Below are 11,191 nucleotides of genomic sequence, written 5' to 3'. Positions count from 1 at the left end.
AACCAACGCAACTCTAAGATAGCCATCTAACCGTTGCTTCCGCGGTGAACTTGCACCCCCACACCCTTACGTTAGACACCAGCCAACCAGCATCCTAGGAGCTCCGCCGGCTCGAGGGGTGCTACTTCCCATTGGGAATCGATTGGCCCAGAATAAAAATTCTGACAACTGACGCCTAAATAAAGTGATTTGAGATGAGGGTGCGGCCAATCTGGCGGCCCGGTGAAGTAGGCAGCTCCCAGCTGCCTAGTTAGTGAGGCCGGCATGGTTGCGATGGCTACCGGCGGCAGGGAAGCAGAGATGTCGCGATGGTCGACGGCTACGGGGAAGCAGCGCCGGGGCTCTAGATGGGTCCAAAGTTGGAGCCGCTCCGGTGCCATGAACAACAGTGGGGGTGAATCGGCTCCGGTATGGTTCACGCGCCCGTCATCGAGGCAGCTCTGGCAGCACGGAGTAAGAGGCACTTGGCCCAGTGCACGAGGACAAATGGGCAGCGTCTCCGGGATTAGAGAGGAGGGCGACTGTGAATTTTGTGCGGTGGGGGGCACCATGGAGGAGGGGCTGAGGTTTCGTGGCTCGGGAGAAGGGAGCTTCCAGGGAGAAGGTGATTTGGCGCCCAGGAGGTATGAATGGGGAATTGGGAGGGGGAACCATTTCTTACGGACACATTTGTCTGAAATGTGGTGGGAGTTACAGTTCTACCCCTTCCTTTAGGATTCTCGGCTTGGGTCTGTGTACTGAGGGTCGGGGATAGTAGAGTAACTTTGCTTCTCCGAAATAGTGGGCGCGAGCGATTTTGGGCGAGGAGGGCTTGTTTTCAAATATAGTGGGCGCGAGCGATTTCGGGCGAGGAGGGCGTGTTTTGAAATATAGTGGGCACGAGCGATTTCGGGCGAGGAGAGCGTGTTTTGAAATAGTGGGCGCGAGCTATTTAGTGCGAGGAGAGTGTGTTTTTCCGACCATGGTTTATGAATTATTCGGCACATGTCATTTCGGCCGAGGAGAAGGCGCAGTTGGATGAAATTACGAACCTACCCTCAATGTACAACGGGCCAATTGATGCGTGTCCCACATAGGCCGGTAATTTCGCGTCTCCCATTTATTTTCTCAGGAGAATTCCACCGAGAAGAGGGTGTTTAACGGCTCGTTCAAATTTTGGGAGAACGAGCATCCACGTCTACCTTACCAAGTCGATTCGAATCAAATTTTGAAATATTAGCTTGCCACTTCTTTTTTAGATGGAGAGATGATGCTCGGGAGTAAGGTATTTTTACATGCTTGTTGCTAGCGATTTACTATATGACAAATAGTTGACCCACTCAAAAACGGGAATCAAACCCAAAATGAAATATCTCGATTCAATGAAATAGCTCGTTCATGAGGTCAAAATAGTGAACTAAATCCAAAATTGAACACCTCAATCGAGTAGCATGTTGTATAGTATTATAGTACTCCATGAACATGTTGAAAGTCAAATTAATGAACTTGTTTGATATAAGCATATGTCCGTTCATGTGTGGATTGCAGACAACATGTTCTCCAATTTAAATATTTGAATGCAAGTATATATATCGAAACATGGTTTATATCAGTCTTTGATGCATAAAACGCGACCTCCCCCTCTTCCGGACTCATGTTCTCTCTCTCTCTCCCTCTCTCTCTATGTGTCTCTGTCTCTATCTATCTCTCTCTCTCACCGACAATCTTCAATTCTGTCACACACATCCAACACACAAACCTTTTTGGTCCCTATCCCTCTCTCTTCGTCTCTCTCTCTTTGTGTGTGTGGAGGGGGTCTGTAACACCCACAATGCTGCTATATCTCCCACGTGTTGGGCACGACCTAGAGGCATAGCCGCATGGTAGGCATGTCGCAAGAGGGGTAATTTTTACACATCCCATGTACTGAATAAGAAAGGGATAAAGAGTCGGCTTACAATCGCCACTTCACACAATACAAAAATATATCATACATCATCCAGAATACAATAAAGGTCCGACTATGGAACCAAAATAAAGAAAGACAACCCCAAATTCTAGATCCCCAATCGTCCCAACTGGGCTCCTCTACTGATCATCCAGAAAAGAAACATAGTAACAACCCGAATCCTCGTCGACCTCCCACTTGAGTTCGGTAGCGTCCCCTGCACTGGCATCATCGGCACCTGCATCTGTTTGGAAGTATCTGTGATTCACGGGGACTCAGCAATCTCACACCCTTGCGATCAAGACTCTTTAAGCTTAAAGGTAGGAAAGGGTAGTGAGGTGGAGCTGCAGCAAGCACTAGCATATATGGTGGCTAACTTACGCAAAAGAGAGCAAGAAGAGAAGCAAAGCACAGTGGAGAAGCTAATAATGAGCAAGAAGTGATCCTGAAGTTACTTACGTTCAAGCATAACACGAGACCGTGTTCTCTTCCCGGACTCCGCCAAAAAGAGACCATCACGGCTACACACGCGGTTGATTCATTTTAATTAAGTTAAGTGTCATGTTCTCTACGACCGGACATTAAAAAATTCCCATCTGCCCATAACCGCGGGCACGACTTTCGAAAGTTCAAAACCCTGCAGGGGTGTCCCAACTTAGCCCATCACAAGCTCTCACGGTCAACGAACGATATTCCTTCTCGTGGGAAGACCCGATCAGTCTCGAAATCCCGGTTACAAGACATTTCGACAATGGTAAAACAAGACCAGCAAAGCCGCCTGATGTGCTGACAAATCCCAATAGGAGTCGCACGTATCTCATTCTTAGGGCACACCGGATGAGACATCCTACGAGTAAAACCAACCCTCAAGTTGCCTCGAGGTGGCCCCACAGTCTACTTGGTTCGGACCAACACTTAGAGGAGCACTGGCCTGGGGGGGGTTTAAAATAAAGATGACCCTTGAGTCTGCAGAACCCAAGGGAAGGTGTATGGTGGCAGGTAGGTAAATGGTAAAACCAAGGTTGGGCCTTGCTGGAGGACTTTTATTCAAAGCAAACTGTCAAGGGGTTCCCATAACACCCAACCGCGTAAGGAACGAAAAATCAAGGAACATAACACCGGTATGACGGAAACTAGGGCAGCAAGAGTGGAACAAAACACCAGGTATAAGGCCTAGCTTTCCACCCTTTACCAAGTATATAGATGCATTAAAGTAAATAAGAGATAATAATGATATCCCAACAAAATCCATGTTCCAACATGGAACAAACTTCAACTTCACCTGCAACTAGCAACGCTATAAGAGGGGCTGAGCAAAAGCGGTAACATAGCCAAACAACGGTTTGCTAGGAAAGGTGGGTTAGATGCTTGACATGGAAATATGGGAGGCATGATATAGCAAGTGGTAGGTATCGCGGCATAGCAATAGAGAGAACAACTAGCAAGCAAAGATAGAAGTGATTTCGAGGGTATGGCCATCTTGCCTGCAAAGTTCTCAGAGTTGACGAAAGCTTGATCCTCGTTAGCGTACTCAATAGGTTCCTCGATCATGTACTCATCTCTCGGCTCTACCCAAAGCAAGAAAACAAGCAAAGGACCAACAATCAATCACGGTGCAATGCACAAACAACATGATGCAAAACATGGCATGACATGCGGGATGTGATATGCAATGCATATGCGTGCTTCGGAAGAGAAAGAATGAACTAGGCATATACTTGGAAAACCAAGTGTGCCGCTGGAAAGATGAGATGATTTCGTTCAAAATCGATATAAAGATCACCAGAATCGGATGCACGGTTTGCAAATGGCAAGCAAAACAAGAATGGCACAATTCTGCGATTAACAGCACGATGTCATCTAGAATGCAACAAGAAACTAAGCTACTGCACTCCAACATAACAACAAAGTATATGATAGTGATGTACTCAAGATGCTTGACAAAACATGAACACTGATGTATGGCTAAAACACACTAGAACAGGTTCAAACATGCATGGCAAAAGTGCAAAAGATATCAGCTTCACAGACTTTATGAAAATACTAACATGCCAGGAATAACATCAGGAAGCCATGTTTAGAGCAAGCAAACAACATGCTACAGGAGCATCTCATAGAAAACAAAGGCATGGCATGAATCTACTAAATGCATAGAACAAAAGTCTCTTACTGATCATGAGCCAAAAAGACACAGAAGATATGATGGCACCCATTTACATAGCAAGTTTTATTAACAGTTTCAGACTTAGCAGAAAATAAAGTGTGGCATAAACAGAATTATGAAGGCATATTTGTGAGCTCAAATCACTCATAAAAAAACCTTGCATGACAAAACAAGCATATCAACATCAATATGGCATGTTCATGAAGCTAACCATGGCAAGAGCAAGTTCGTAGCATGCATGGATCAACAACAACAACCATGGCAAAATTGATTAACATGTAAACAATCTGTCAGGAACATTTTTATAGCAAAATTAGAGCAAGATTAAGACATGCTAGGGCACTCCATAATTGCAAACAGGGGCATGGATGGATAGAGCATAACCATATGTCCAAAACTCCCTTACTGAAGATACTCAAAACTAGCATGGATCTCACTGTAGCATCATGTTTACATGGCTAGCAGCAGGAAAATGACTTAGTAAAATCCTAAGTCCTTGAAATCAGCAATATCACGAAGGCTACTTTGCATGCTTGTGCTAGTCACCACATTGATCACAAAAATACATGTCAAGCACCTCTGTAAAGATGCCATGGCATAGATCAAAACACATGTAGAGCTCATGCCCATATGATGTACATAACAAATGTGACAAAAATGACAAATCACCTTAAACTGATAAGTAGCAGCAGTAAACAATTTATAGCACTTTTGCGTCAATGATTTGAGCATCAAGATGGACTCAAACAAGCATGCCGCAATGTCAGGAAATGAAGGGCATCTCCCAATGAACATTTTGATATATGATGCTAATGAAACGGAGGTACGGTCATGGAGTTATGATGCGTTCAACAGAGCCATAAAATATGTTGGAAAAAGACTTAGAGAAAAACATCCTCTCCGAAATCCCAGATCTAGGGTTCGTCTCTTCGCACGCGAACCGAGGATCACCAGGGGAGTTTGCCGGAGTAGAGGACGGGGTCGCCGGAGCGCTCGGGGCGGCGGATCGGGGTCGGGAAGGGCGGATCCGTCATCGGAGGAGGGCGGCGACCGCGACGGAGGCGATGGGGCGCGGCGGCGATCCAGCGGGCGCGAGGCGGCTGCTCCTGGCGGCGCGGTGCACCGGCGAGGGAACGGGGTGGCGCCGGCGGAGGAACGGGGCGGCGCGGGCGTGGGCGAGGAGGAGACCGGGCGGCGGCGGAGCCGGTTCAGGCCACGCGAGCCCACTGCGGGCTCGCAGGCCGGTGGCGCGGGGCGCGGCGGCCGGACACGTGGCAGGCTACGAGTGGCATGGGGCGGCGGCAAAATTCGTTCGGCGGCGCGCGGACATGTCCGGCGGCCGAGAGGGAGGTAGCTAGGGTTTCATCTGCGCAAAAAAACCGGGAGGGGCACATATTTATAGGTAGGAGGAGGTAGGAGTGTCCAAATGGAGTGTAGTTTTCACCCACACGATTGTGATCCGACGGCGGAGGACATAGAAGGGGTTTAGATGGGTTATTGGGCCGTTTTGGAGGGGTGTTGGGCTGCAACGCACACGAGGCCTTTGCGGTTCCCTGGTTAACCGTTGGAGTATCAAACAAACTCCGAATGGCACGAAATTTGACAGACGGTCTACCGGTGGTGTACCAAGGCCACTTGGCAAATCTCGGTCCATTCCGAGAACGTTTAACACCCGCTCACGAAAAGAGACAAAAGGGGTATGCTGGAGGACGTAGGAGTGTCGGATTGCGAAACGGACAATGGGGAAAATGCTCGGATGCATGAGACGAACACGTATGCAAATGCGATGCACATGATGACATGATATGAAATGCATGACATGAAAAAAAAAACAACGACAAAACCCCACCACGAAGGGAATCTCATAACTTAACACCGGAAATGGCAAGAGTCGGAGTAAAAATATGGCAAGTCGTTACATCCGGGGTGTTACAACACTCCACCACTACGAAAGGATCTCGTCTCGAGATCTAGGACTGAAAGAACTCCGGATATTCGGAACGGAGGTGGTCCTCACGTTCCCAGGTGGCTTCTCGGTCGGAATGGTGTGACCACTTCACTTTCAGGAATTTGATAGACTTGTTGTGAGTCTTGCGCTCAGTTTCTTCAAGAATAGCAACGGGATGCTCATGGTAAGACATGTCTTCTTGGAGATCAATCTCTTCGAAGTGATGGTGCGCTCGGGAGTCTTGAAGCACTTGCGAAGCTGTGACACGTGAAACACGTCGTGCATGTTTGCGAAGTTGGACGGAAGATCAAGTTGATAGGCGAGGTCGCCTCTTTTGCCAATGATCTTGAAAGGACCCACGTATCTAGGGGCAAGCTTCCCTTTGATACCAAAGCGACGAGTACCTTTCATTGGAGAGACGCGGAGGTAGACATGGTCTCCGATCTCGAAAGCCAAGTCACGGTGCTTGCTATCATAGTAACTCTTCTGGCGCGATTGCGCGGCTTTGAGATTTTCCCGGATGACTTTACACATTTCTTCAGCCTCTGTGATTAAGTCATTGCCAAGAAGTTGGCGTTCACCAGTCTCTGACCAATTAAGAGGAGTACGACACTTTCTGCCATAGAGAATCTTGAATGGGGCCTTGCCCAAACTCGCTTGGAAGCTGTTGTTGTAGGAGAACTCAACATATGGAAGACAATCTTCCCACTTCATACGGAAGGAAATGACACAAGCCCTGAGCATATCTTCAAGAATTTTATTGACTCGCTCGACTTGGCCACTAGTTTGAGGATGGAAGGCTGTGCTAAAGCGAATGTTGGTTCCCATGGCCTTCTGAAAGGAGTCCCAGAACTTAGAAGTAAAGATGCTTCCACGATCTGAAGATATCAATTGCGAAATGCCGTGCAAGGAGACAATCCTGGAGGTGTATAGCTCTGCCAGCTGAGCTGCTGTGATATATTCTTTGATTGGAAGGAAATGAGCCACTTTTGTAAGCTTGTCGATGACGACGGAGATAGCATCGTTTCCACGCTTGGACTTGGGAAATCCAGTTACGAAGTCCATCTCAATATGGTCAAACTTCCATTATGGAATAGCAAGAGGTTTGAGGAGACCTGCTGGCCGTTGGTGTTCTGCTTTCACCCTTCTGCAGACATCACATTCATTCATGAACTGAGCAATTTCTCGCTTCATTCGAGTCCACCAATACGACTGCTTGAGGTCATGGTACATCTTTGTACTTCTAGGATGAATGGATAGAAGGGAATTGTGTGCCTCGTTCATAATGACTTTCCTTAGATTGCCTTTAGGAACCACAATTCGATCCTCGAAGAATAGAGTGTCTTTGTCATCAATGCGAAATCACTTGTACTTGGGTTGGCTCTTGGCAATCCCATTTTTCACCTTCTTCACCATGGCATCAAGAAGTTGTGCCTCACAAATTTGATCTTCCAAAGTAGGAGAGACTTCGAGGTTGGCAAGGAAGCCTTGAGGAACAACTTGGAGATTAAGTTTGCAGAAAGCTTCACAAAGGTCCGGTTGGAAGGGCTTGAGAATTAAGCTGTTGCAGTAAGCCTTCCTGCTCAAAGCATCTGCAATGACATTGGCCTTGTCTAGAGTATATTCAATACTTGGATTGTATTCTTGAATCATTTCGACCCAACGAGTATGCCTGAGGTTGAGGTTGGGTTGAGTGAAGATGTACTTGAGGCTCTTATGATCCGTGAAGATGTCGACTTTCCTTCCCAACAAGAGATGTCTCCACGTTAATAATGCATGGACAACTGCCGCCAACTTGAGGTCATGAGTGGGGTAGTTCTTTTCATTGGGCTTCAACTGGAGAGAGGTATAAGCCACAACTTTCTTCTCTTGCATTAACACAACACCGAGACCTTGAAGGGAGGCATCACATAAAACTTCGAATGGTTTGGATTCATCAGGAGGAGTCAAGACAGGAGCTGTGACTAACTTCTCTTTGAGGGTGTTGAAAGCAACGTCACATTCATGCGTCCAAACATACTTGACATGCTTCTGGAGGAGGTTGGAAAGAGGCTTTGCAATCTTAGAGAAATTTCAACGAATCTTCGACAATAGCTTGCAAGCCCAAGAAAACTGCGGAGCTGCTTGACATTCTGAGGTGGTTCCCAATTCACAATTGCAGACACCTTCTCAGGATTCACAGGGATGCCTTTGGTGGAGATGATATGGCCAAGGTAGAGAACCTCATCAAGCCAGAACTCACACCTGGAAAACTTCGCATAGAATTGGTGTTCTCTGAGTTTGTCGAGTACCAATCTCAAATGCTTGGCATGATCCTCCTTATTCTTGGAAAAGACCAAAATATCATCGAGATACACCAAGACGAAATCATTTGTGTAAGGGTTAAAGATGAAGTTCATCATGCGAGAGAACGTTGGAGGAGCATTGACAAGGCCGAAAGACATGACAATATATTCATAAGAACCATAGCTTGTTCTGAATGTTGTCTTTGGGATATCCTATTCACGAATGCGAATCTGATGATAACCCATATGGAGGTCAAGCTTGGAGAATACTTGAGCACCTTTTAGTTGCTCGAAAAGCTCATTGATGTTGGGAAGTGGGTGCTTGTTCTTTATTGTTTTCTTGTTCAATGGGCGGTAGTCGACGCAGAGTCATTCCGTTCCATCCTTCTTCTTGACAAAAAGAACACCACAACCCCATGGAGATGAACTTGGTCTGAGCAGACCCATACGCTCTTGTTCATCAAGTTATTTCTTCAGCTCCGTCAACTCTTCTGGTCCAAGCTTGTAAGGGCGTCTGCAAACAGGTTCCGTGCAAGGCTCAAGATCGATAACGAATTCAACTGGCCGGTGAGGAGGCATTCCCGGAAGCTCTTCTGGAAAGACGTCTTGATATTCACAAACGACTGGAATCTGAGAGATTGCATTCAACTCGCCCTTCTCATTGAGAGAAAACAGCCGAATGGTTTCGTCACGAGCGGCATAGATAATCACATCCTCAGAAGAGTGTGTCAATTAAATCTTCCTGGCAGCACAATCAAGCTGAGCCTTGTGCTTAGAAAGCCAGTCCATGCCAAGAATTAGAAAAATATCCAAGTCACCAAGAACAATTGGAGAGGACAGAAATTTATAGTCTCAAAACTGGACAGAGACATCGGGAGCAACCAAACTAGAAGTCATAAGCTTTCCCGGAGAAACAACTTGCATGACTTTGGACAAAACCTCTGTGTCAACATTGTGCTCCGATGCAAATGGGAATGACATGAAATAATGCGATGCACCAGTATCAAAAAGAACTTTAGCAGGAATGGAGTTAACTGGAAGGTTACCCATGATCACTTCTAAAGAATCCTCTTCCTGAGCTACGTTCATCATGTTGACCTTAGCATGCTTGGGATTATGCTTGACCACTGCATTGCTGGCAGATCTCACAGGAGGAGGAGGCGGAAGGCGCCTTTGGTTGAAGCACTTGTTCGCATAGTGCCCTTTCTACTGACACTTGTTGCAAGTAACCTCTGATAGCGGACGGTGATAAGGAGCACTTGACCTTGGAGTATGAGACTGAGCTTTGTTCTGATAGCCTGGGTTGGGTGGGTGGGAAGATCCATTGCCACCTTTACTCTTTTGCTGGTAAGACTGATGAAACGGAGGAGGAGGAGGCAACCAGAACTTCTGTTGCTTAGCTGCCACTTGAGGTGAAGAAGAAGATTGAGATGCATCCCTGACTCTCTTCTTAGAAGCATCACACTTGAGCTGAGCAGATTCTTGCTTTAGTGCCATGTTGTAGAATTCATCATACTTAGTCGGCTCAAGAAGCACGAGAGCTAATTGCAGATCTTCTCTGAGGCCACCTCTGAATTGATAAATCATGCTCTTTTCATCAGGGACGTCTTGTTTAGCGAAGCGAGCGAGTTTCTGAAACTGGATATTGTATTGATACACAGACATGCTGCCTTGCTTGAGAATGCGGAACTCCTCACACTTGCTCTCAGCAACACTTTGAGGAATGTGATGAGCTTTGAAGTCTCGGTGGAAATCATCCTAGGTAATCACACGACCTCCTCTGGAATCTCTGTATTGTCGATACCACTCAGCAGCTTGGTCCTTGAGTTGAAACGAAGCAAACTTGACAAAGTCCTCAGGCCTGACATTGCTACACTCAAAATGTTTGCAGATATCCACGAGCCAGTCGTCGGCGTCTGTGGCCTCGACACAGTTGATGAAGGACTTCGGCCGGTTTGCAAGGAACCGATTGAGGGTAGCAAACTGAGGCTGATTGTTGCCTTGGCCTTGATTTCCTTGGTTGCCTTGCTGATACGTCTCCAACGTACCTATAATTTTTGATTGTTCCATGCTATTATATTATCTGTTTGGATGTTTATGGGCTTTATTATACACTTTTATATTATTTGTGGGACTAACCTATTAACCCAGAGCCCAGTGCCAGTTTCTGTTTTTTCCTTGTTTTAGAGCATCGCAGAAAAGGAAAATCAAACGGAGTCCAATTGACCTGAAACTTCACGGAACTTATTTTTGGACCAGAAGAAGCCCACAGAGTATCGGAGTTGGACCAGGAGAGTCCCGGGCTGCCCACGAGGGTGGGGGGGGGCGTGCCCACCCCCCTGGGCGCGCCCCCTGCCTCGTGGACAGCCCGGAGGTCCACCGACGTAATTCTTCCTCCCATATATACCCATATACCCTAAAAACTTCGGGGAGCACAATAGATCGGGAGTTCCGCCGCCAGAAGCCTCCGTAGCAACCGAAAACCAATCTAGACCCATTCTGGCACCCTGCTGGAGGGGGCAATCCCTCTCCGGTGGCCATCTTCATCATCCAGGCGCTCTCCATGACGAGGAGGGAGTAGTGCTCCCTCGGGGCCGAGGGTATGTACCAGTAGCTATGTGTTTGATCTCTCTCTCTCTCTCTCGTGTTCTTGAGGTGGTACGATCTTGATGTATCGCGAGCTTTGCTATTATAGTTGGATCTTATGATGTTTTCTTCCCCCCCCCTCTACTCTCTTGTAATGGATTGAGTTTTCCCTTTGAAGTTATCTTATCGGATTGAGTCTTTAAGGATTTGAGAACACTTGATGTATGTCTTGCATGTGATACCCATGGTGACAATGGGGTATTCTATTGATCCACTTGATG

This window comes from Triticum urartu, chromosome 2 (assembly GCF_003073215.2).
Source record: "Triticum urartu cultivar G1812 chromosome 2, Tu2.1, whole genome shotgun sequence".
In the NCBI taxonomy this organism is placed as follows: Eukaryota; Viridiplantae; Streptophyta; class Magnoliopsida; order Poales; family Poaceae; genus Triticum; species Triticum urartu.
Note: the sequence above shows the minus strand (reverse complement) of the source record.